We start from the raw sequence: 27,049 nt of genomic DNA on the forward strand, positions 1-27,049 counted from the left end.
AGGAACATATTTTTTCAGATATAGATTTGTTTAGCAATGTAGAGACTGGAGAAGGAATTGCATCTGCAGCCATGTTTAAGTAAAAACCACCCAAAAAAAGAAAAACACAAAAGAACCAACAGAAGCTGTAGTACTGCTGAAAATTTTAATGTGTTCTGGTACCTCAGCTGAACAGCCTTATGAGGAATAATTTACCAGACACCCAGCAGTGTAATTTATACATCTAATATCACATTCAATTAAGCAATTACAAAATTTAAAATGACAGTATAACACAATCATCTATAAACATATACATACTACACAATAAACCAATTAATTTTTTAAATTGACTTCCAAATGTATACTCCTAGGGGCAAGTGTGCCAAAATTCAAAGAGTTAAGAATATCTCTGGTACTAGAATTAATGGTGTGAAGTTTCTAGCCAAAGATAGATTTGATGGTTAATCATGTGGGGTAGTATATACTGCGGGGTGTGGATGTTTTCCCATTAAGTAGTATATTGGTCAAACTAAGAGAATGATTAAAACTCGTATTTTAGAACATTTGGGGGACATTAGAAATTGCAGGCTGGATAGTCCCGTTGCTGAACATTTTTATAGTCTTCATGGGGGTTCAGATGACTCTGTTTTTCAGTGTATTAGCTAAGGGATCATTTTCAAGGGGAGGGGGCTTTATTTCTCAATTATTAAATTTAGAAAGTAGATTTATTTTGAATTTTGGCACACTTGCCCCTAGGGGTTAAATTTGGAAGTCAATTTAAACATTTAATTGGTGTATTGTATAGTATGTATATGTCTTTGGATGATTGTGTTGTACTGTCATTTTAAATTTTGTAATTGCTTAATTGAATGTGATTACATCAGATGTATAATTTACACTGCTTGGTGTATAGTAAATTATTCCTCTGAAGGCTTTTCAGCTGAGGTACCAGAACACATTAAAATTTTCAGCTGTACTACAGCTTCTGTTGGTTCTTTTGTGCCATTTTTAAGTAGTCTGAGTAGACCAGAAAAAAATACTCCAACCAGTACTCAAAACAAAACAAAAACTGAAAAAGGTACTGGTCCCAGTACCTTTTGCAGTTTAAGTCTGAGGAGAGTTGGTCAGCAGGTAATGGTGGTTGGTTTTAACTTAAGCAGGAGTTTTTTAATAGTGAAGGTAGCTATTGGGCTGAAGTCAAATAGCTGAAGATATTTAGCAGAGGCTGCTGGTACTGAGAGGATACTGTAAGTATTACTGTTTGTGGGGGACAATATTGTCTGCATAAAATAGTTTTCAAACTGTGTGGCAATTGAATCAGTATTATTGTTGGCTGTAGGGGCAGGGGTGATAATTTGGCCTAGATTTAAAAGTTTGTTTATGGGTATCCAGAACAGTTTTGGGTTGTTTTAATGTTTATATTAGAGGATGTTATACTATGTTTGTTTGTCATGTTCTGTTTGGTATTTTTTCCTATTCCTTAGTTGCCTTAAAAGTTTAATTATATTTTGTGTTCTATTTTTCAGCCACTCTTTCCAGGCTTTGTCACATTGTAGCATTAATTTCTTAGTTTCTTTAGTTAGCCATGATGCAGGAGTGGATGGGAACCTTTTAGAACATTCTGGGGCAAGGTTATTGATTTTTTTTAGGAATATCTCATTGAAGCATTGGACAGCAGAGTCTAATGGCCTGGATGTTAGTATTTTACAGTTCTATTCTCTTAAGGATTTGATAAGAGTGTGTTTGTCAAAGTTTTTGAGTTGTAAACTTAGTTATAAATTATATGTTTATCTTGGATATTGTAACTTCTGAGAGTATAAGTCGGTTGATGGTCACTTAGGCTATCTGGAAGGCTACTAACTACCTAATTTTGTTTGGTCTATTAGTCAGAATCCAGTCTAAGGCTGATTGCCTACCCACTCTTTTGTGGACTCTAGTATTGATGTAATTAATTGGGTAAAGCCATACAGGTTTATAGAATCAGATGGGGTGTTGCTGTTAATAAGCTGTCAGTCTATATTTAGGTCTCATAGTATTGTTGTTTTATGTTGTATATGGTGGAATACCTAGTATAGGATATTTTCCATAGTGGTAATGTTTTTACCTGGTGGGTAAACAAGGTGTTTTCCTATTATTGATTTTGAGATGAGATATAAGGAGTTCTGCATTATAACTGTGGTATTTCCTGTGCATGTGTGGTTATGTTTAAATAATTATTTTAGATTATGTCTATTTTGCCTATCTGCTTATTTTTCCTATCAAGCCTAATTAAACTGAAACCAGGTGGGGTAATTTCATTGTCTTTTATGTCTTTTTTCAGCCATGTTTCTGTAGCTATGATTGCATCTGGCGAATATGTGGCAAAACAAGCATGTATGCCCTGGACTTTATTGCATATGCTTCTAAGATTGATATTTAGGAAGAGAAGGCTGGAATTGTGGGATAGGAGAGGAAAAGTGAATGGTTTATGTAATACGATGCTGTTAGTGTGGGGGTTTTTTTGCTGTTGTTTGGGGCCAGTGTTTGGGTGAATGTTTCCACTGATTTTTGGTTGGAAATTTTATGAAAGTATATAGCCAAATGCAATTGAGCTTTAGTTTTATTGGATTTTGTACTTGGATTTAAGATACCTGTAAATGAAAAAAAAAATCTAAGAAGGTTTGCTGGTACAGTGTGGGTGCTGTAGTGAATGATAAACGTGGCAACTGTTGGTATAGTGTGTGTGGGCTTGTAGGTCTATTAATAATATTTATTTGGGAGGTATGGTAGTTGGTAAAGAGTGCTAATATGCTAAGGAGGTAGACTAGTAGTCTTTGAGTCAGAATCATTGTATATACTTTTGCAAGTTAGATTTTGTTGAAGATATTAGTTTGCACTGAAAAATATTATTGGGGAAGAGTAGCTTTAGTTACAGCAGTATACTGGGCAGCAGTTTAAGAAAATGAATCAGAGATGCAAATTGTAGGGCAACTGTGATTGGGTTATGTTCTGATTGTTCTGATGCAAAGATAGGTTAGAAGAAGTGTAGGGGCGGAGTTGGGATATTTTAAATATAGATTTGGAGGGGGTGGGTGGGAATTAAGGGTAGTGTAAGAGACTGTAGCAAGACCGAGAATAGCAGGACCCAACCACTGAATCAGCAAAGTAACAGTGTTGAGAAAAACAATCAGTAAGCTTTGGCTATGGCAAAAATTAAGACAATTTACAGAGTTAAGTAACAGTATGAATTGAATAGTGTAAAATAGAAGCTGGGGGGATTACAGGGAGAATTACACCAGCCTAGGAAGACTAAGCATTGAATTACAAGTGTAGTTAAGTATTTACAGAGTTAGCTGCAAGCTACTGTAGTAAAGGAAGAAAAGTAAGAGGGGGTAGTTTGAAAATGAAATCAAAGCAAATAGTTTGCCCTGTTTCACTGTGTGTGGGGGTGGGGAGGGCAAGCTATTTATTGGTCATTATTTTAGACTACAGAAAAACCTGTTAGCGCGGCATGTGCTAAGCAATGATCTCTCCCACAAGTTTATTTTCTTAGTCATTGAACTGGTCAATAAAAGCATTAGGTTAGGGGACTTTACGAATTACACAGAAAAACTAGAGATTAAATGGATTATTAGGCTACAAGCAGACAAGGCTTGTGGTCTGAATGATAGGGTTTCTCTGAAACCATTTTTATTTACAGACCCCTGGCACATTAGAAATAAATCAAACATATTTTCTTTCAAGTTCATAGAATGTTATAGCATTATATGAGCAAGGTTGTAGAGGATGAATCATTTTCTTTTACAACAGTACTTTAAATGTTTATAACAATAGAATATATAAAATATAAGAATTAAGAGTTTTGCAATGGGGTAGTGTGTATAGGGATCTACGATAGTTATTAACAGTATATTTGGTTTGAAAGAATATTTATACAACTGCCCCATTACTATTTAATTTTATTAATATTTAGTTTTGCTGTGTCTCTAGCAATAGGTACACTTTATTAGCATATAAATGTTATGATGTAATGTGATTACTTTTATAAATTTCACATGTTCAAGTTTTGGAGAGTTTTTAACATATATGTTTTAGCATAGCTTTCGAGTCTTCATTTATCATGAAGTGAAAGGGTTAATTTAAATCTGAGTGTGTTAATTGATGCAACAATATGATAGGCTGTTGTCACTATTTACGCAGATGGTTTAACTGATTTTTATTAAGTCTGAAGAAGCGTTCATGTCGGAATGTGAAAGCACTTACATTTTGATTATTTTACGTAATAAAGTGTTCTGTGCCTATACCATGGTGTCACCTTGTCAGTTCGTTTTACAAAAGCAATTTGTCCAGTTTCAGTGTGTGCGTAGGTGGGGACGGCAAGCTATTTATTGGTCATTATTTTAGACTACACAAAAACCTGTTAAACTGATTGCCCATTATTATGGGATGTAGTATATACCAGTTGTTTAGGGTTCTATGGAGCCACATCCTCTAGTACAGAGTAAGCACCAGTAGACTGACTTCAGGTGAGTGTACGTGGACACTCTGTTGTCCCTATAGTCTGATTTTTACAAGTTGTAAGTCTTATCTTATGTTAAATTTACTGAATTAGACATACATATCTACTGTGACTGCACATTCTCAGTCCTTTCAGGGATGGACTTCAGGCTTGAGTGATAGCTGTTGGATAGTGGTCGTTCTTATGCAGGCTGTGCAGTGTATTAGCTGTGGCTAATTTGGTCAGGGTCAACAGAATAGAAGTAGTGATGGTTGAAAGGGATAAGAGAGATTTAATTAACTCAGATGCCAGATGCTGGTACTGTAAACATATTACTATGTTTGAAGAATTCAGTTTAAATTGAAAAAGCAGATGGGAACAGGCAGTGCTTGTTACCAGATCGGGCCTCTAAAATACCTTTTGCAAATATTTATGCACCACTGTCGAAAGGTAAGTTCAGAGGTCCTTGTGCATCAGGAGCTCTTACCAGCAAACAAATTGCAGTCTGATAGAACAAGATACAAAAGTACGCAACAGTATAGCATAGTATATCTAGCAGTCATGTATATTGCATCAAACTGGCATTAAACCCTGTCTGTCCTTAGAATAAGTTATAACAACATTTGTGGTCTACAGTTAACTCTTAGCTATAGGTTAATAAATCACAGCTGATCTGGTCAACATTTAGTATAACACAAAGTCTATACACATTTGACAATGCAGCAATAAGGGCAGACATCCTTTTGTTAAGTCACTTTTATACCTATATTACTAGGTTTCATGTCTGCTGCCTAACATTTACCTGTGTAATTAGCATTATTAAACCAACACAAAATGTTTGTGGTTGACAGAGGTTGAAATTCTCACAGATCTGACAGAGCTGCCCTACAACAACTAGTTTAACATGGATATAACATGTTTTCCTCAAAACCATACAACACTAGTAGCAGTACTTTCTCAGTTTGGAGAACTGCAGTTGAAGAATATAAACACTAGTATATTTTCATTTTAGTATACTGCCTTATAGAGATAAAGGGAATAAAAAAGACTATTAACAACATAATAAGGAAACAACTTCTAGCAGTATAATTAGTTTTAGCTTATAGCACTGTTTGTATGCAGATTGTGCTTAGTTAAACCCATTCTCATAAATACAATGAGTTGCTAAAGAAATATTAATAAGCAATACAGTAAGAAGAAGAGAAACTTGGCCAAAAGTAAGGAGAGTAGTCCCCAGAATGATAGAGCCCTCATCACTGAAATAAATAAACAACTCAAGAGCCTAATAAAATCCACCAAAGCCATGTCTGAGGCTAAAATAGCTACCTAAGCCAGATATAACTGCACGGTCTTTTTTAGTTATGTTTGTAATCTCAAAAGCACAAAGCAGCAAAGCAGTGAGCTGATTGTGAGCAATGTTACTTACAGTGAGGCTGATGATATAGTGAACCTACTGGCTGGTAAATTTAGTTCTACCTTTACACCTGTCTCCCTCCTTCTCATCATCATCATCATCATTGTCATCAGCCCCCATTTTACCATTTTATTACATGGTTTCAGGGTGTTGTGTCAACTGTCACCATCTCTTCTGACTCAATGCCATCACTCTTGACTCAATTCTACTCTCTTACCGTCTTCAAAAGTCATGCCTGACTGTCACATGTCTTCTCTGACACAATCTAGCTATCTCTTTGTTGGACACCCTTGTTCCCTCTTGCCTACATCTTTTCTCTCCTAAATTATTGTCACCAGATTGTCATCTTTACTGCACACATGGCTAAACTACAGTAATCTGCTCTCTTTAAACTTCAATGCCATTGGAGTTACTTTGGTTTCTGTCTGATGTCTTCTTTTCTTCGTCTGTCCCACAGTGGGCATACTACCACCTGTCTAAGGCATTTCATCTCCATCACCTAACCTCTAGCTTCCTCAACTGTGCTGCCTTTACTGCCCAAGTTTCTGTATCATACAGTAATACAGGTTGCACCACTGTTTTGTACACCTACTTTTCAGCTTTTTTGGCATTCTTCTGTCATACACCAACCTTGGCACTCTGTGCCCTTTGGCTGTAGCTCCTCTGATTCTAGCTTTCACCTTATCATTCAGACTTCCCTTCTCCTCAACTGCTTCTTCCAAATACTAGACATTGTTACCTTGTTCTTCGACCTTCCCTTGTAACTCAATTCTCAGCTTCTGTTGCTATTGCAACTGTCTTATCTGTACTCAATAGCATCCCGTCTGCCTTCAGTTTTGTGTTCCACTCCCTATCCTTTGTTGAAGTTCTTGGTCAGAGTCTGCCTGTAATGCCACATTGTCTGCATACAGCAGCTTTGTTGATCTGTCCGCTCTGACCTATTTGCTACTGTAATCCATTACCAGAATGAACGGCAGTGGACTTAGAGCTAAATCTCTTTAAATTTCTAGTCTCCCACCAGGACACAAGTGCTCTTCAGCAATTGCATTCTGCTTGCTGAGCACACTCAAGCAAATCTGCAGTCTGCGGCTACCACTTCACCCATACAGTATAAGAAGGAATCAGTACTGCAAAACTAAATAAGGATATACATTTTGAGCCTCAAAAGCAGGAGCACTCTCAAGCAACTCTGCAGTCTGCAGCTACCACCTCATCCATACAGTATAAGAAGGAATCAGTACTGCAAAACTAAACAAGGATATACATTTTGAGCCTCAAAAGCAGGAGCACACTCAAGCAACTCTGCAGTCTGTGGCTGCCACCCCATCCATACAGTATAAGAAGGAATCAGTACTGCAAAACTAAACAAGGATATACATTTTGAGCCTCAAGAGCAGGAGCAGACTCAAGCAACTCTGCAGTCTGCAGCTACCATCCCAACCCATACAGTATAAGAAGGAATCAGTACTGCAAAACTAAACAAGGATATACATTTTGAGACTCAAGAGCAGGGTCAGTCCACCCAGGCATTCTACTTGTATGTTTTATGAGAGTGAAGCTTTTACATTAACATTATTTCTTAGTAGTTCTCAACATGCTAATAAAACTAACTGCTGTAGCCTTGTGTCCCCCCCCCAGCTAGTGTAGTAATCCTAACTGTCCAATAGAAAATATACATTTAATTCAGATCCCTGTGACTAAATTAACCATCAAGCAGCCCTCTCAGTGCTTTCTGTCTTAGCTTGTATCACATGCAGACCCACCTGTTTAGTTGCATCTCTATACATTCCCCTTCATTGCTAATGTATCTCCCTACTCTAATCTGTGCACAAACTGGTTACTAATCAGCAAGTCAATGTGAAGACACACTCCCAACCTTAATAAACTTTGCTGTCTCTTCTCTCCTTCACTTTACAGGTAGTTTGAATTATTACTTACCCCCTCTGAGGCCTTCACTGATAGATTTCCACTGATTGCCTCTCTGTTTTCTTTGCATTCCACCTGGTTTACACCCCTTGTGCTATCTCCCTCCCCCAATACTAAGTCTATATTAGAATTCTGCTGAGCATGGAGCCATCTTTAAAATTTCTAATCTTCCACCAGGGCACAAGTGCTGTTCAGCAATTGCATTATGCCTGCTGGTAAGCCATTAGACCTCAGGAATTTGCTTAAAGTGTTCAGATTTGTAAAGTAATACTTACTTTTTACTCTTGTCTTGGTGAGTTCTGCCCCGCTCCATTCACCCTCGCTAATGTTTGGGCTCTCTCCACTCCCCTGCCTTGCCCCCTATTCCCTCCCGCCCCCACTACCTCTACATTTATAGTAATCACAGCCACACCCACAGCTCACCCTCACATCACCTCCACCAATCACAGCTCATCAAGTCAGATCACATTATACCACACCAACTTGCTCCACACAAAATACTCCCAATCACTCTCATTCCCACTAGGCATTTTTTACATCACCCACACTACTTACCCATCCACATATAGTGCAACCCTATAAGTCCTATTCAGACCCCCACCTAGAACCAACTTAAACTTCATAACCATGACTATCACACAACTAAGACTAGTTTGTCTTCTCATAATTTTTTATAACACTACAAGTTATCACTCTAGCAATATCCCTAAACTTAGTAGCACAACACTACATTATGCACTCATATACTGACACCGCACATTATAATAATATCTGCCCACAATTGTTCAAGAGCTACATAATGGACCAATTCAGAACTAAACACATATGCTCTCATTCCTACTCTTAAAAAACATAATACTTTCTCACACTCCTCACCAAACTCCAACATCTGTATCACCATTTTAACACCAGGCTCATCATAAGTGGGGATATCCACTCCAACCCAGGCGCAAATCCATCCTGTCCAACACAAACTGCTCCAACACAAATGTCAGAACATAACACCCTCACTATCTTCATCCCTGGGCAAATCAACAACAGCAGCAAAACCAACCATCTTTTAATGCTAAATATTAATATTAGAAGTATCAAAAATAAAATACCTGAACTCCAGGTCACAATGGCACACTACTCCCCAGACATAGTTGCTTTAACAGAAACCTGGCTAAATAAAAACATAGCTAACTCAGAAGTTCTCCGTACCAGCTACAATATCATTAGACAAGACAGACCACTTCATAAAGGGGTTGGAACTGCCTTACTGTATAAGTCCAACTTAACTGTATGTCAATTACCAAACTCCTACCCCTCCCCCAATAATTGGGACATACTTATCTCACAACTTCAACTTCACCCTAAAAAGATCATCACCACAATTGTGATCTATATTCCACCTGGTAATACACCTACTAGCCTTGAAGACTTCTTATCCTGGTGTTCTTCCACATACTCACAAGAAACCCTTATTCTGGGGGATTTCAACCTAGATAGGTTCACCTGCATATCAGAACCACCAAGTAAACTAATAAATCTCCATGGCTACCAGCAGCTAGTCCAAATTCCAACTAGATGTGATAAAAAATCTAAAAGGGAATCCATCCTTGACTGGGTCCTGACTAACAACCCTACATTGTACCCCCACGCAGGCAGTCTCCCAGACACCTTAAGTGACCACAACATAATATACTTTATACATAGTAGAACAAGCATATGCAAAACTACTAACTATATATCCACTAGAAACACAAAAAAATTATCTCCTGAGGTCCTCAATACTTTACTCTGTAACTGTGAATGGACCCCCCAAAAGCCCTCTCACTTGACTAAGCTGTAGCATATTTCAACAAAACATTTCTACAACACCTAGACACTGTCACTCCATTGCACAAAATCAAGATTAGAACCTCAACAAACCCCTGGCTCACTAAAGAAACCAAACAAATCCTGAAGTCCAGAGACACTGCCTGGCTTTACTATAAAAAAACAAAGAAACACAAAGCCTAACTTATTACCAAGAACTGCGCAACCATGCAAAAAATGCATTAGGCTGGACAAAAACTCCTACTATATGACATTACAAACTAAATACCAACACAACCCCCAAAAATTTTAGAAATATTTAAACCAGCTACTAAAACCCACCCAAAAGGTTACCCCCAAACCAATCACCACAACACTAAAGTTCCCATTGAAACACAATTCAACTCCTACTTTGTGAACTCAATTTTATCCTTAGTATCACAGGACAGTTATTTCCTCACTATCCCCCCAACACAAATAACACTAATACAAGCTTTACCCTCAAAACAGTTTCCACCACTTCAATCAAAAGCATGCTCTCCAAACTAAAAACCTCATCAACAGCTGCCGACCTACTCCCCAGCTATTTCTTGAAACTCACATCAGATGCTATTGCTATCCCAATATCCACTCTCATAAACAGATCAATTGTTGAAAACTATGTGCCTAAACTCTGGAAAATATCCAATGTTACACCCATACATAAAGGCAGGACCTCCACTGAACTTAATAACTATAGACCCATTGCTTTACTCTCCCCCCTGGCCAAAATCCTAGAAAAATGCATCCATACCCAGATGCTAAAATATCTCCTAGACAGCAACATCCTGTCACCTACTCAGCATGGTTTCAGACCTGCCCATAGTACCACTACAGCCCTCCTCTGCTTCACAGACACAGTAAACCATCTCAAAAATGAAGGCCTGCAGGTGTCAACTCTTTTTTTGGATATGTCCAAAGCATTTGACACAGTCTTGCACCAAATCCTGCTAAACAAACTAAACCAATATCACCTATCAAATTCCACTCTTATCTGGTTCCAAAGCTACTTAACTGACAGGTATAAAGCTGTGAAATGGGAAAATTATCTCTCTCCTCAGCTGCCCATAAGTATAGGAGTCCCACAGCGTTCTAACTTAGGACCACTACTATTCACAGTCTTCATAAATTACCTCCATACCTCCACACAGCATACATCTATAATTCAGTATGCAGATGACACTACCTTAATCTGTACTGCACAAAACATTCCCACCCTCCTGCAAAAAACTCAACTAGCATTCTTTGACATTGAAAACTACCTTACCAAAGCCCAACTTATCCTTCCTCCAAAGAAAATTCAGCTTATGATTATAACCAGTTCTAACAAAAACACTGATAACAGTCAGTTCACCATCTACTCCACAAATGCTACTCCAATCGCTCCAGTGGCACAGGCTAAGCTATTGGGAATAACCATAGACTCCCACCTAAAATTTGTTAGTCATCTCAACTTAACTATTAAAAAAGTACATGCCAAACTGGGATCACTCTACCATATCAAACCATTTCTTATCAACAACACAAGATCAGTCATTGCTCGCTCCCAACTTCTATCCACCCTACTCTATGCATCTCCCATTCTGACTAATCTCAACAAAACTGAACTAAGCAAAATGGAAGCCTGCTATAACAGAATTGCCCGCTTTGCTGCAAATTGCTCATATAGAACTCATCACTGTACTGCTTTGAGACAGCTCCACTGGCTTGAACTGCCCAACCTCCTAACCTATAATCAGCTCTGCCTCTGTCATTCGATCTATTACCTCCCCAATAAGTGTCCTGCCCTCAAAAACCTAGTACAACATCACTCAACCAAAAGGCCTATTAGATCATCAAGCAAACTACTACTAGAAGTCACCAACAGCTACAGTAGCTTTGGAGATGCACTATATAGTAGTTCATTGGCTAAAAAATGGAATTCTGTCCCCTCTAGCATTCAAAACACAAAGCCTCCTTTAAAGACCTCATCAGGCAACATCTCAAGCAAAGTTGGCAGTGTCATGATTGCTCCCCAGGCTAGTGAAAGTGAATAAGGTACATATACTAAACCTAGAGTACTTGATAATAGTTTTCACTCTTACTCACAAACACTGGCTAATCTACAATGTATGTATTGTACCTGTGTACTATGTATGTATTCTGCCTATGTTCCATATTTCAGCTGTACACCACAAATCTATTAATTACCTTTATTTTTAAATTAATATTTTTTTGTTTGTTCTCTCCACTGTAACTGTTGATGTGCTGCATACCACTGTAAAAACATGTCTTTTGTAATTTGTGTGTATACCGATCATGTCTAAATAACTAAATGTATCAGTAATTTTTCTATGTGGAGCTTTTCTCTCTGAGCCTCTACTGAAAAATGGCCTTTTCGGCTCATTCAGACACTCCCGGTTAACAAATGTAAAATAAAATAAACCCTGATGCACACTAACTTCCACTTTCAACCCCTCTGTAAGAATAAACACTATTTGTACATGAATTATTGAGTTATTGTACATAGCCTGCACTAATTCTAGCAATGTTTCTGGGACTTTGAAACATGTCCGGATAACCCAAATCAGCTTTCTTAGGATCTTGTCATATGCTTTCTCCATGTCTAGGAATGCCCAGTTGAACTCTTTTCTCATTTCTTGCTTCTTCTCAACTGTCTGTCTTACTGCAAACATCAAGTCAGTTGTGCTGCATCTTTATCTGAATACAAACTGCTCATCTCCCATCTTACTTCCTATTACACTGCGTATTTGTTTATCAGTCATCCTATCCAGCATTTTCATGCAGTGTGACAGGAGTTTGATACCTCCTTACTGCCCACAGATGTGGATGTCCCCTTTGCTCTGAACACTGACATTACTATGCTTATTATCCAGTCATCTGGGTTACTCCTTTCTCTCCCTTTTGCTATGATACCGTCAGGAGCCATTTCTTCTTTATCTCACCCAATATCTTGAGCATATCTACTGTGACCTTATCTAAGTCTGCTGCTTTCTGTGACTTCATTTGCCTTAGTGCTACTCTTACTTGTTCTAAGATGAGGTCCTCTTCTTCTTTCATCACAGACTGTGTCTGGGGCAGTGCAGCTTCTGTGGGTTTTTCTGTCTTTAGAAGCTATTGGAAGTATTCCTTCCATCTGCCTTTGATGTCCTGTGGATTGGTGAGCAGGCTGTTGCTGGCATCTCATATGAAGGGTGTCTGACTATCTTTTTAATCTTTCTGTTTTTGCCTTGCAACCTGATATAATTTCTTTGTTCCATGTACTGAGTCACTTTCCAGAAGTTGGTAGACTGCCTCTGATACATTGTTCTTTGCTATTGTAAGTCCTTTCTTAGCCTGTTTGTTAGCCAACAAGTATTCCTTCCTATCCTGGTCAGTCTTTTCTATCTCCCTCTTTTTTCTGCACTGCTTTTTTTTTCTTTTGATTGCTTCCTGGAATTCTGCATTCCACAACCAGTTCTCCTTATGTACCTTCTTTCTAGAGCTTTCGCTGCCACATATCTGTTCTGTAGTCCTCACGTGTGCTGTTTTGAGGTGCTGACGACTCCACCCATTTCTTCTTCTTCTTCTTCCTGAGGTCATACAGCCTTAAGTATTTCTTTGAACTAGTGTGCTTTCTCTCCAGTCAACTTCCAGGTCTTCAGCCTAGTCTCTGTTGACATTAGAGACTGCTTTGACATGCTGTGGACCCACTGTTTCACTGGGGATGGCTTTACAATTGCTGATTCTACCTCAGTGCCCTTTACATACTATGAGGAGGTCTACCTGAGTTGCATGTTAGCCACTCTTGTATGTGATATTGTGACTGCCTTTCTTGTTGAACCATGTATTAGCTACCATTAAGCCATTTGACAGGCAGAAGTCTAGAATGATCTCCACTTCCTTAATCCTGTTGCCCCACCCATGGCAGTCCTAATATCCTGTTCTGTCTGTCCTGATGTCGGCGGTCAGATCACTCATTATCAACACCGATTCCTGTTGTCCTGTGAATGCCTTACTATCACAACACTGCTGTGGGTTAATGGCTGGGTTTATGAATAGTGCCATTCTCTTATACTGTAATTTGACTGTAATGCGTCTGTCACTAATTCTAATGGTGTCCCTCGCTGTCTTCTGAATCCTGTCCCTCACTACAATTCAAACAACATTTCTAGTCTGTTTTCCTTCTGGGTAGTAGGCTCTGGATCCAAAGCATAGTGGCTATGCTGCAATGCCCTTGCATCTTCTTTCCTAGTTACAGAGGATGTTCAACCTCCTCCCTACTATCATGTCATCTCCTTCCAGACAGCATCCTGTCAGTGAATCTACATTGAGTGTAGCAATTCTTAAGTTTATGTTTGGCAGCTTGATTGGTTTTATGTCAGGCTTTTGCAAACAGACCTTTCCCAGGTAACCCAAGATGAGCAAGTGGACGTTGACTGGCCAGTAGCTTATTAACCCATGACTGCTGGGCTTCATGGTGGACACATAATGGCCAATAACGGCACATACACCCTTTCCCTGGTGTTGGTCAGAGTAGGCCAGCTCCTCAACCCGCTTATCACTGGCAAATACCCACGCTCATTTTGGTGATATTCATTAACATGATCTCTCCCCTCCATCTATTCCTCAAGATATAGCTGAAACTGGCTTGCCAGTATAAATTATGCAAGACCAAGTACTAAAATCACTTTCAAAAGTTAAAAATACTGCATCGATGGATCCTACAATATTCTTGGATGCATCTTAAATAGCATGGATCATTATTTAGCCTCACCCCTAACAGCACTGTTCAGCCTTCAAACAGGTTTTCTACCAAGCAAACAGTGAACAGTTCCAGTCATTCCCCTACATAAGGATCTTCCACAGACCCAGGCAATTACAGACCCATAAGTCTGACCAGGCTCATATGCAAAGCCATGGAAAGACTTATCATGGAAATGATCAATAAGGACACAGGGAACCTCAAAATAGTGGACCTGTCTGAGTTTGGATTTATCAAGGGCAGGTCATGCTTACTCAACCTGCTGGACATTTGGAAAAGGTCACCAAAGCAATGGATGATGGCAGAATGGCGCACAGCACTTACCTTGACTTGCCCAAAGCTTTTGACGCAATCCCCACTCAGGCATATAAACTTGGAATAAACCCCTATGTCACCCAATAGATTGCCAAATGGCTTACAGATAGAGCACAGAAAATCAAAACAGAGGAAGTTACTACCACAAAGAAACCAGTCAGCAGTGGAGTCCCCCACTGTTCTGTGCTTGGACCTCTCCTGCTTGGCATCTACTTCTCTGAAAGAAAATCAAATACCAAAGAACTGTGGCTAAATTGTTTTTACAAGAAACATCTTTATTAAATTATCATGTGTGATATAGACAATCTTACATTTACATAAATGAAAATAAACATAGCGGTGCAATCTCAGTTGCAGTCATTATACTTTACAAACTGTGCCAACACAACTGTAACTGGAAACATCATACATCACTTTTAATATATCTAGTAATTGTCAGTCAATCATTATATAGCTCATTCAGATCCTGCCTTCTTTTAAACATCGTTCCTCCTCTATATGTAGCGGTCCCACATTTCCCATTTTTCTCCTGTGTAATTTACTTCTACCCTATTATAAAGATCCCAGTTGCAGTTGTTTTTTTCTCTGTTACTATCGTTGTTACTTCTAGCAAAGTTGATTTAAACTTTGATTTCCATTTTCTAGTTATTGCTTTTTTGGCAGTCATCATAATTAAACTCAACAACTCTGCATCATAGCTCAAAAAAACTTTCCCTAGTCACTCCAGTTTGCACAACCAGCCTGACAGGAATCTTTAAAGTCAACAAACTCATTACACTTCCAGAAAATATGTTTCAAGTTGCCTCTTTCTTTGCCATCACCTCTCCAACATTTGCTGTCTACCAGAGGAAAGATTCCTTGGAACCTGCTTAGGGTATATAAATATTTATGTAAACACTTCCAGGCAAAGATCCTAAATCTTCTAGATTTTGTTGCATATTTGGGAGACATACATATATCCCTCCATTGTTTCTTTGTAAATTGCTTATCCAGTCTCTTTTCCAAATTCTTCCTAACCTCTTCTTATTGATTCTTATAGCTATCATGTAATATTTTATATGTTCTACTAATTATTCCTTTCTTAATGACAACTTCTGTTTTAGATTCTGCTAAGAACTCTACCAATGCTGGTCTTTTGCTTAAGACCCCCCGATTATTTTTTTTGCCTTTGCCTATACTCTGATATCAATCCTTGATATGGAAGGCAATCGCTAACCTGCAGTCTAAAGTTCTTGGCATCTTCCCATTCTATTACATTTCCCTCGCTAGTTATTTGCTCTCAATACCTTGGTTCCTTTGCCAGTTTTCTCCAATATACTCCCATTCCCTCTTACCTATTGTCTGTATCTCTAATTGCAGTCACCCCTGTCAGCAGAATCTCCTTTCTCCATTCCCGTATTGGCTTGGTTCTTAGAATACCTTACGCTACTTTATGAATATAATATTCTGCATGATTATTGTTGTTCTCCTTAAAGGTTTGCATCCAAAATCTCAGTCTCTCCATGTTACTTGAACTCCCCCCTTGTTTCTTCAACATTTTTTTCCATTTTGAGTTATAGTTTTCTGCTTGTGCTGTGTATAGGAGCCTTAACTGTGTTGCTCTGAAATACCCCTTCAAATCAGGTAATCCTTGTGAAGGCTGCCAGCTTAGCCAGAGAATGAATTGTGCAGATAATTCTATCATTTGTAAATATGAATGTGGAACTACAGACTTGTTTTCTTAAATGAAAGAATATTCTGTGAAATGTGAACTTAAAACAATGTAACAACATTGCCCTCTGCTGTAAAGAAAGCTATGACAAGCATTTCTTGTTTGTCCTTTGAAGTTCAAATTATTTCATGACTGTCTTTGATGTTTACAATTTGGCTCCTCCCAGGCTAGATGAAGGCTTTCTGCCTATTGTTTTAACTTAAGGAATAATTACTAGACTTTACATGTGGAATGTTTTTTATTGATGTAGTTTCTTGCGGCTGCAAGATAACAAAAGAATGTAGTATTTGTCAGCCTGGGAACCCCAGGAAAGTGTAAAAATGATGTAATGGGAATCAGGACTGAAAATAACAATGTAAACAGAGAGAATCAGAAGGCATTAAACATTTTTGTCTTGATCATCCATCTCACAGCACTGTCTTGCTCTTATGTAAGTTTGTCTTAGACTTGTGTTTTCTTTTAGAAATATCTAGGAACTAGAAAGATTAGACTTAGTGTTTTTCTGTGATATCAGATCTGTACTACTGATTTATTTTAAGTATTTCTGTGTGATCTCTGAACTCTTGACTAGCTCTGTGTAGTAGAAAGTATTGTCTTGTGGTTTTAATAATTTATTATTAAATATTTTAAAACCTTTTAACTGTGGCTGTTTTTTTTGTAGAGATAATTTAAGATCTTAAGAGTACTTGCATGCCTTTGGTAAAACTGTACAAAGCCACTCTAATAGCTTTAGCCCTGGGTTATACTATCAATTGGATAATATTATTGCACAGTAATAATTGGACACCCTTTTAAGGGCCTTTGAGTAGCTGATCAATATTAGCTGGGTGGTGGCAAGTGGTACTACCATATAGTCTGAGTAAAAGGAGCACAGCTGGGGAACCTGTGCCAGCCTACCCAAGGAGTGTCTAGTTGCATAAACTTATCTCAAAGTGTGTGTGTGTGTGTGTGTGTGTGTGTGTGTGTGTGTGTGTGTGTGTGTGTGTGTGTGTGTGTGTGTGTGTGTGTCAGCTACTTGGGCAGGGACATGAAGCACTGGTTGGACATAAATGATGCTGGAGATTTTAGCTTGCACAGCTGGCTGAGATCTGGATTCTATAGCTGTGCCAGTGGGGAGTCTTATTGGGGACCTGGAGAGCAAGGGAATGACCAGCCCCGGACTGACTGTGATCTCTGTGTGCTCTTAAGGGAAATTGCACTTTACTGTGTGTATTTGTTATCCTTTCCTCATATATGGTGTTAGTCATGAGGACTGAGGCTCCTTGATTGCTGGGCCAAAGCACGGGCGTCACAATCCCAATCTGCCCTGTTCTAGTGAAAGAATAAGCTTATCCCACTTGACTTTTGCTGCCTTCCCATCTCAGAAAAAAATCTTCAGCTCTTTATTAATTATTATCCACAACTTCTTCTCTGGTTGATAAAAATATGCCTGACCTGTATATAACACTAAATAGACTAAAGACATTTTAACTGCTTGTATCTTACTATCAATATCCATATAACAGAGCCTCCATGTTCACAATTTTTGTATTATATATTTGTTTGGTCTCTTCCCACATATACTTAGCTGCCACCTTGGTGTAATTTTTAATCCATACTCCTAAATACTTCATTTATCATGTCCCCATAAGTAAGGATATTGCTGAACCAATTCACATGTGGGTACATAATTTACTGTTATTCTTTTGTTCTGGCTTCATTAAGTTTGTATCCCAAAAAGGTTTGAAATTGTCTCATTATGTTCCATAGCACTGTAATCTCCTTTTCTGGTTTTGTCAGGAATAAAATAATGTCATCTGCAAGTAGAGCCAGTTTCTGTTGACTATCATACCAATTATATCCTTGAATTTCTGAGACTCTTATTTTCTTTGCCAATGGTTCTAAATATAATGCAGATAACAAAGGGGAGACAGGAAGGACACTCCCACCTAGTTTGTCTGCCCAAGCACCAATTATCAGAGAGGATCCCACCCACTTTAATTTTTGCCTTCAATACTGCATATATCCAACTCAACCTTGTAATTTTTTGAGAGTGCAAATGCTTCCATTGCTCTGCTCATAAAGTCCCAGCTCACTCTGTCAAATGCTTTCTCTGCATCAAGACCTAACAACTGTGGTATTTTCTTACATTCTGCTTCCCTATGTTTGATATTGTACTAATGTTTGTTCCTTATATATCTCCATCCCACATTCAGCAGAACAGGAAGCTATTAGATTTTTGATTATCTGAGTTTCAGTTGTACAGTGAATCTTTTAATGAATTTTTGATTACAGCCACTGAGCTCATTTTGACCAAAATGTTTTCTATTTTCTGTATCAATGTCATTTACAATTTGGTGGTGCCATGACAGGCAGCTTTTGGTCTCGTTTACATGGATTTATTAATGAGTATTTTGAGATTAAGTTTATTTATGATCCAAGTTCTAATATGCTTCTGCCTCAGATATTTGGCATGCATATTTGGATGACTGCTAGTTGACTTGGAGTGAGGGTAAATTCTGTGGTATTTCTGAATAGTAATTATGGAGGCATTACTTTGATTTTTAAAGATGAGATATTGAATTTCGAGATGTGACAGTCACTAAAACTTTAGATGACTTAGTAGTTAACGCATACTATAGGAAACCATTCTCTAAGAATTCTTTATTGCTATCCAAAGACTGTCAATGTAAATGCATTAAGTCTAGTATTCCTAAATCTCTATACGAAAGTAAAGCAGATTTGTTCAGATCTTGGTGATTTATAGACTCAGATTTCAGATCTGGATCAGTGATTGAGATAAAATATGCAAATCATGGCACAGTCATAGCCTAACAAGATTTCTAGGAATATAGCACAGGCATAGGCTAATAAGATAGCTAGGTAAAGTCTGTTTCAGTATTGAGTCAAGAAAACACACACACACACACACACACACACACACACACACACACACACACACACACACACACACGCACACACATGCTGAACTTTGGTTTGTTACCACTTTCAGAGGTAATAGTTTCAAAGTACACTGGGTGATTTCTAAATGTCAGCCTGGTTTGCTAGCTGACCATTATGGATCTCATGCATTTTCTTTGGTATAGCTAGTTTTTGAGTTGCTCAAGACCACAAACTTGTATTAAAGATTCATTCTGCTCAAGTGTTCCCAGACCAAATCCATTGACGATAACTTCTAGTAGAACTCTACTACTCAGTCTGAATGATGATCCAAGATGAGCAAAACATCATCTAAATGCCGAAGAACTAAAAGAGCTGCAGAGAGAATTTTCAGATTTGTTCAACAAGGTTCACATTCCTACCCACCCCACCCCACCTACACATTCACAACATACACACACACACACACACACACACACACACACACACACACACACACACACACACACACAACATCACAAAATATTTTTGACCTGCAGTTCATATCCTAGACATATATTTAAACATAAGAACATAATAACATTACTCTCCACTGAATATGTTTAATTGCATGGTTAGTAACATCACAGCCTTATAAGCATTCAGCACATTGAATGTAATTATCATGTTTATCACAGCCAGTTCTATTAACTTGTACCTTTGAGTCCCACGAGTGCTTAAGTCACATGGATTATATTATATCATGCACTGAAAATGCACAGAATACTGGTTTAGTGGTTACGCACAATGTTTAATCATGCAATAATGTCTGTACATGGGACACATCCTAAAATACACACACAATTTGATATATGAGCCATCTACTTGTAAGTGCTTCACTGAATCCTTATTATAAAAGACAACAACTCCCCAGAGAAATTTACTGACAACATTAATATCATACTCTGCTGAAGCATGCCATAAAAGCACTGATTCACCATTGTAATAACTAAAGGGAGATGGATCACCACCTACTAAATAAATTATGCTTCATGTGCAACAGGTTCATTGCCAAGACAATTTAAAGGAAAGTATTATCTGTTTCTACTCAAGTAGGTCTGAAGGGCTTTTCTTGCTTAACTTTTAATATGTGCCACCTGAAGTGAAAGATGTGACACTTCAATCTATTTCCAAATGTATTCTAGCACACTAAAGTACATTTTACACAATACCAACACTGTTGAGCAACATAGATGATTGCCATTTTCCATTTCAAGTAAGTAGCCTCTGCTTTATGGAAGATGAACTTTAAAACACATAATAGCAATGCTGATAATACAATATTGCATAAACATTAAAAACTAAATAGAAGATGAGCAAGGAGAACTGTTAAACTTCATGAATGTAACATATCACACAGATATACAAATATTTTTCTTTTTATGATTTGCCCCATAAAATATTATTTATTATTTATTTATTTCAGTTTGATGACCTGGGAGGTCCACTGGGCTCAGGAGCCCGTTTTCAGTGGAGGCCCAGGGAGAAAAGCTCCACATTACATAATAAACATTAAAATACAACAGATAAAATTAAGATTCAAAGATACAGATACATTAAGATACAACAGATAATATTAAGTTTTATGGATAGTGGTAAATTGTAATACAGAGACAGTATGAGGTACAGTGGTTACATAGCATGTGAGTCATATATTGACATGCTTGGTTCAAAGGTAACATAGAATCTGAGTCTTGTTATGGCATAAATGTTAGGGAGGGGGAAAAAGGGAAAGCAAACTATTTATGATATTTACATTATATACACAAGACAACAGTAAAGAATAAGTAAAATCCATGGAGCAAAGTTGTTGGAAATAGGAGTAGTATGGAAATACAATTAGTGTAGAGAGAGTAGAAGGCTAGGTGGGGAGAGTGCAGCTGAACTTCCAATTAGAGAACAAGTAGGAATGGAGTAGGGTTTGGAAGTTGTCAGGGTTTTCTGTCATTCGTAAGGAAGGAGGGAGAGAATTCCATTTTTTGGCTAAGGAAAAGGACATTAGGTGCTGTCCGGCAGGTCGCTTTGGTGTGTGGACAGTGATTAGGTTTAGGTGAGCAGATCTAAGTGGCCTGTAAGGGGTGTATGGTTGTAGGATGCTGGATAGTGCAGGACATTTAGAGGGGATAAATAATACCCTATGGGCAGTGGTAAGTTGGAGATAGTCTAGAAGGCTGGGAAGTTCTAGCCAGTTTAGTGAGTGGAGGGCAGAGCAATGGTGGGAGGAGTGTTTAGTGTTTATATTAGGAATAATTATTATTTAATTTCAACATCCTCATGTGCTAGGACTCTTTGACTGTGATTATCAGATGTAGCTACTTGCTCTGGCCATGCCTGGGAGTGAAGGGACTCAGAGCAGGAGAATATATGCAAATTTAAAGAAAAATAAATTAATCACAATGCCATTGCAGTAGCATTGAATTTCACATTCAAACTACTAGATTCACATGCAATTATTAGAAAAGGACGTGCAAGTTATTTCCGATAAAACCATTTAAAATACATCTTTAATGATGTGTATATCGGATTTGCACTTTGTTCCTTATGGGATGCTGTCACTTGAATAGTATTCCATGAGACATGCTATACATTTTGGCTGTGCCATGGCCACTTTGCAACATGGAATGTTTTTTTTTTTATTTGCTACAACAACTGAGTGCAGATGTCACTGCTTTAAAATAAATATAAAACAACTTCTAAAGGGAGTTTCTCTTCAAAAGAAAATGTCAGGTATTTCTGGAGACATACAAGTCTGTAGGGAGTGCTGGCAGCCTCCATCATGTCATGATGTATTATGTTCTCATAAGAGTACAAAGTAGGCCATGATGATTAGAACCATTACATACTTTAAATACCAACCACAGTTTTGCTTTAAGTGTGCCAACAAAGGTGTAACTATGTGACATGCTTTTCTGCTTAGAGTAAACTAATCTATAAGGCATGTTATACATCTGTGCCAGGGTTATGAAAACCTGCACAGAAATACTAAAAAAAGATAAAGTAGTGTTGCAAACTCCTAGCAGCACACAACAGATGTCTGGTATCTGCATTTTTTTATGTTGGAGAGATAATCGGTATAGTGGTAATATTACTGAAAATGTATATATTTATTTTTATTTAACATTTGTTTACCAGGAAAGTCCGACTTGGAATGAAGCCAATTTTCAGCAGAGGCCTGGGGAGAAATCATTCTCTACACAGTGGTGCAGAGCAACACAGTGCTCTTGGAAGCTTATCATTTTAATGTAATACAGGAGGAATCTGACAACCAGGTACCTCTCATGTAAAATCAGTAGTAATCTTACAATGTAATTAATCTAGATTATCATAGTAAAACCATATCCACAATAAACAGCAGATACATTTCTGACAATGTCATTATCACCAAACTACATATGTCCCATGCAATCCAAAGCAGTGATACAGACCCATATATTTCTACTCAATAATGTCAGTGTTTTATTTTGCTAGGGTGCTTACCTTTCATACAAACACTCAACTAATTTAACTTAAATCTATTTATTTCCTGCAAAGCCAAATTCTCCTTATTTTGCTGCATTAATAAAAACATCATTAACAGTTCACAGCATATTACCTTTAAAGTAAAGCCAACATTCTGGTGAGAAGCATATGTAACAACATCTGAAAATTCAGTGTTGATAAAACAGTGCACAGCTACATGCCAAAATAATTACTTTAGTCACTTGTTTTATTTATAAAACACAAACTCTAAGTTCTCCTTATTTTTCCTTTACTTTAAAACAGGCCCTGGCAGGTTACCATAAACAAAGCTTCTTTCAACTATAGATATGTTTCATATCATGGACATATCTGACACTTCAACTTCTACATATTCAGCATGAGTAAATAGATTCATGAATATATTCCAAAACTATAGATAAACATAGCTCCTGGAAATGTCAGACAGAGTGAAAAATGTACTGAAATCATATCAAATTATTGGTTAAAATGGTTTATCATAAAAGTGACATCATGTTCTTTGATGGCAGCGAATTGTACCCAGATACACTTTTTATCGTATTTTGAATTTCGGGCATACACAAGCAAGAAGTAAACAGTAAGCTACAGAGTGCTGCACTATAGAATCTTCACTGGTCTAGAAAGCTCTCACGCCATTTTGGGTAGGGCTATCATATTTCTTTATCTCTTTTAAGCTGTAACTCAGAGCTGATGAATATGAGCCCAGCTGTCCAAGGATTAGGAGGTATAATTTTACTTCTGGCCTTTTTTAGAACCTGCCACAAGAAAATAATCTACCTATCATTTTATCAACTGATAAGCAACATCATCCTGTGTACTCTTCCTATCTCTTTACCTGCTGATAAGCGGCATTGGCTGATATAGTATGCCTATTCTCTTACCTGTTGATAAGCTGAGTTGGAACGTTGTGCTGGTCTGTTATATACCTACACTTTTACCTACTTGCAAATTGCAGATCCTTCTTAGACAGCAACATATTTTCTATTACCTCCCACCAAGATATTTTTTGCCTTCACATATATTTTTCAGTTATCTTATAATTTCAAATCTAGTACAGTCTTATAAAAGCTGCTGTCATCCTTTGTCCTCATTGGGAATATATGTATTTTCTTGTATTTCCCCACAGTGTACCTTCAGACTACATCCTCTTACTCTAATGCCATTTTAAATAGCTACCACCTTACTGGATTCTAGTCACTCTTTTGAGCTAACTTAAGGTTTCTATCATGATACATCTTTTATTAGTTATTGTGTATCTTCATGTTATCCTCTATATTTACCAGACCATCTCTATTTTCACCTAGACTGTTTACCCTTAGGTTCCATATATTGCAATGATTGTTTATATTTAAAAACACATCAGCTATTTCAATCTCTCTTATTCATCATGTTGCAGCTTATGTCATCCAATAAAAGAAACCCAGAGCTTTTCTCATTTGTTTTGTTGTCACTGATTTATTCCATTTGTATTCTTTTTCCTGAGTTTTTGTTCTTCACTTGCATTATTTTGAATATTTTTTTAACTGAATTTAATCTGCTGCTCTTTATTTCATCTTAGATTGCCAACTCCTACTGCATTCTGTTAGGACGCTACCTATCAGGCCTGCTTCATATTTTCTTACTATACATAAACAGGACATACCCAGCGATTCTCGGCTGGAGTGCCTTTTGTGTGGAATCTGCATGTCCTCCCCGTGGTCGAGTGGCGTTCGAAAGACATGTGTGAATGGGCGTACCTTTGTTGAAGGTTGGGTGTTGGGCTGGCAACTCGGCACCATAAAAATCTACTGCCAATCATTACTGGACCGGAGTTCCGCTGTGGCAACCCCTAACCAGGAAAACCCGAAAAAGCAAACAAACATACCCATCTTTCCATACCTGCTGCACTTATAAAACACTGAAAATGACTGGACTCATTCCTCACCTTTGAAGTACCTCAGTAATAACTACCTTTTCTTCTGAGTTCGCTCCCTCAGTATTTATTACCTCTGCATCCTGTCATTCAGCATTCTTATCTCATGTTGTAACCTTAGGACACACTATACTATTTTCTGATCTGCTTAACAATCTAATCTTTTGTGTTTTACTATTTGTCAGCAATCTAACCTTTAAGGAGGACATGTTCTTAGCACTCACTGTTATTTTACATTGGCTATAAAATCAAAGGCTTGTATTATGTTTGTCTCATAAAACCTTCCTCCTTTATCTCCATAATTGCTGTTGGTATTTATGTCCAATGCCCCTGAGATATTCAACACATTTTGCTTTTGAAGAGATTCCTTGATCTTCATTACTCCTGTACTTAACCTGGCAGTCACTATTTTCAGGTAACTTGATGTTCCTACTACTGTGGGTGTAAAACACACCCACACTATGACAGTGTTTAGCTACTTTATAATCTTCCATTGATTAGCTTATAAATGGTATAACTTGTCTTTCACTTAATTCTGTTATCTGTCTCGAAATTACATTGGTTTCCCATTATTTGTCTGTCCTCAGTTCCTGGAATCTATACTGAAGCCTTTCTACTGCAAAAGGACTGAGATTACCTTCTCCCTTTAACCTAGGCATTTTACTAAAAGGATTTAGGAAGTCCATCTTTTCTTCCTCCATCGACAAGGAGAAGACGTACTAACTTTTAACTTCTTCATTTTTCTTTTTTCTTTTCTACCTTCACACCTTAATTTTGTTAGGACTCACTAGCCTTTTCTTTGTCATTGATTCATTTTCTACAGGTAAAATATTTCAGCGCCATGTTTGACTGAATAGCCAATCCTTTTCTTGATGTGAATGTTTTCTTTCCTAAATTTCTTTACAGCCTTATTTTGCTTTCATTGATAATATTCTGTTTCTTACCTTCTATGTTTTCCCTACTTCATATTACAATGCTTTGTTTCCTAATCTTTGTTGTCACCTAATTTAAGGGCCACTGTAATATTTTATTCCAATTTGCATATCCGTCAGGTTGAAACATGTTGCTCTTGTATTGTTGTACCCACTGAAATTAGATATTAGTTTAGCATTTGCTTGACTGTAGGCCAAATACACACAGTGAGGAGTCAGTAAATGAATACCGCATGCTTTATTATCATGGCAGCAGCTGAAGGGTAAACCATCATATGACTTCACACATATGCACTTAGCCATATGATATACATAAGGGCATGCTACACTATACATTGCATCAAGCTCCCCTTCAATTAAATACTGTCTTTATACAATGTGTAGTGCTCTACAATATACTATACTATATAATACAGTACTAAACGATACTGTACTACAGTATACTATACTATACCAGGGATGTCATATAGCATACATGCAATTATATGAAATAGGTTCATCCGTATTGAAGCTTCAGTGCAAAAATAGTTATACAATATGAATTTGCAATACATAGCAGCTATACAACTTAAGTTTTGCTATCAAAATACATCACAAAAGCATACAATTTAATAGCTGTGTTATTAGTCTGCCAAATCGAGCAAATTTACAGTCAGTGGAAGAAGCTGAACTCATATAGATGTAATTATCACATCCAGTAATGATATCAATTGGTGTCTTGTATTCCTTGAGATGAGGCATTGGCTGATACCTGCTGTAATCAGGATTAGTGTACAACTCAGGAGAAGTCCCCTTGTTTGGTAGCTGTGACAATCCCTGGCTATGTATTCTTCGAGATGAGGCATTGGCTGATACCTGCTGTAATCAGGATTAGTGTACAGCTCAGGAGCAGTCCCCTTGTTTGGCAGCTGTCACAATCCCTGGCAACAGCAGCTCTTTATTGACATTTTTTTGAGATGCATCATTGCTTGGAGCTAAAAACAATCTATGCCTGTTTAAGCGTCTTATATTATGTAAAAGCCAGAGATTTTCTTTAACCTGAACAATATAAGACTTCTGTACATTTGTTTGTTCAATCATAACAGTTTCCTAAGTGTTTCCAGCCTGCCCCCAACAGTTTACAACTGTTTCTCAGAATTTGTTTCATGAGCCTTTGTCCAAGGATACCAGGACTTCCCCTTCTTGTCCACAGGCCACTTAAAAAGGTCTAAGCCCAACCAACTTTCTAAATTCTGATCATTATTTTGTCTCTGTAGATGAAAAGAGGGTTATTTCATCTTGTAAAGTGCTAATTTGCAGAATCGTAATGCTATGTCTTAACATTGTATCAGATCATTGATTGAACTATGTCAACGAAAAGTATGGAATTTTCAAGTGTGG

The sequence above is a fragment of the Protopterus annectens genome, chromosome 6.part0 (genome assembly GCF_019279795.1).
Source record: "Protopterus annectens isolate FY-2018-M chromosome 6.part0, PAN1.0, whole genome shotgun sequence".
Taxonomy (NCBI): domain Eukaryota; kingdom Metazoa; phylum Chordata; order Ceratodontiformes; family Protopteridae; genus Protopterus; species Protopterus annectens.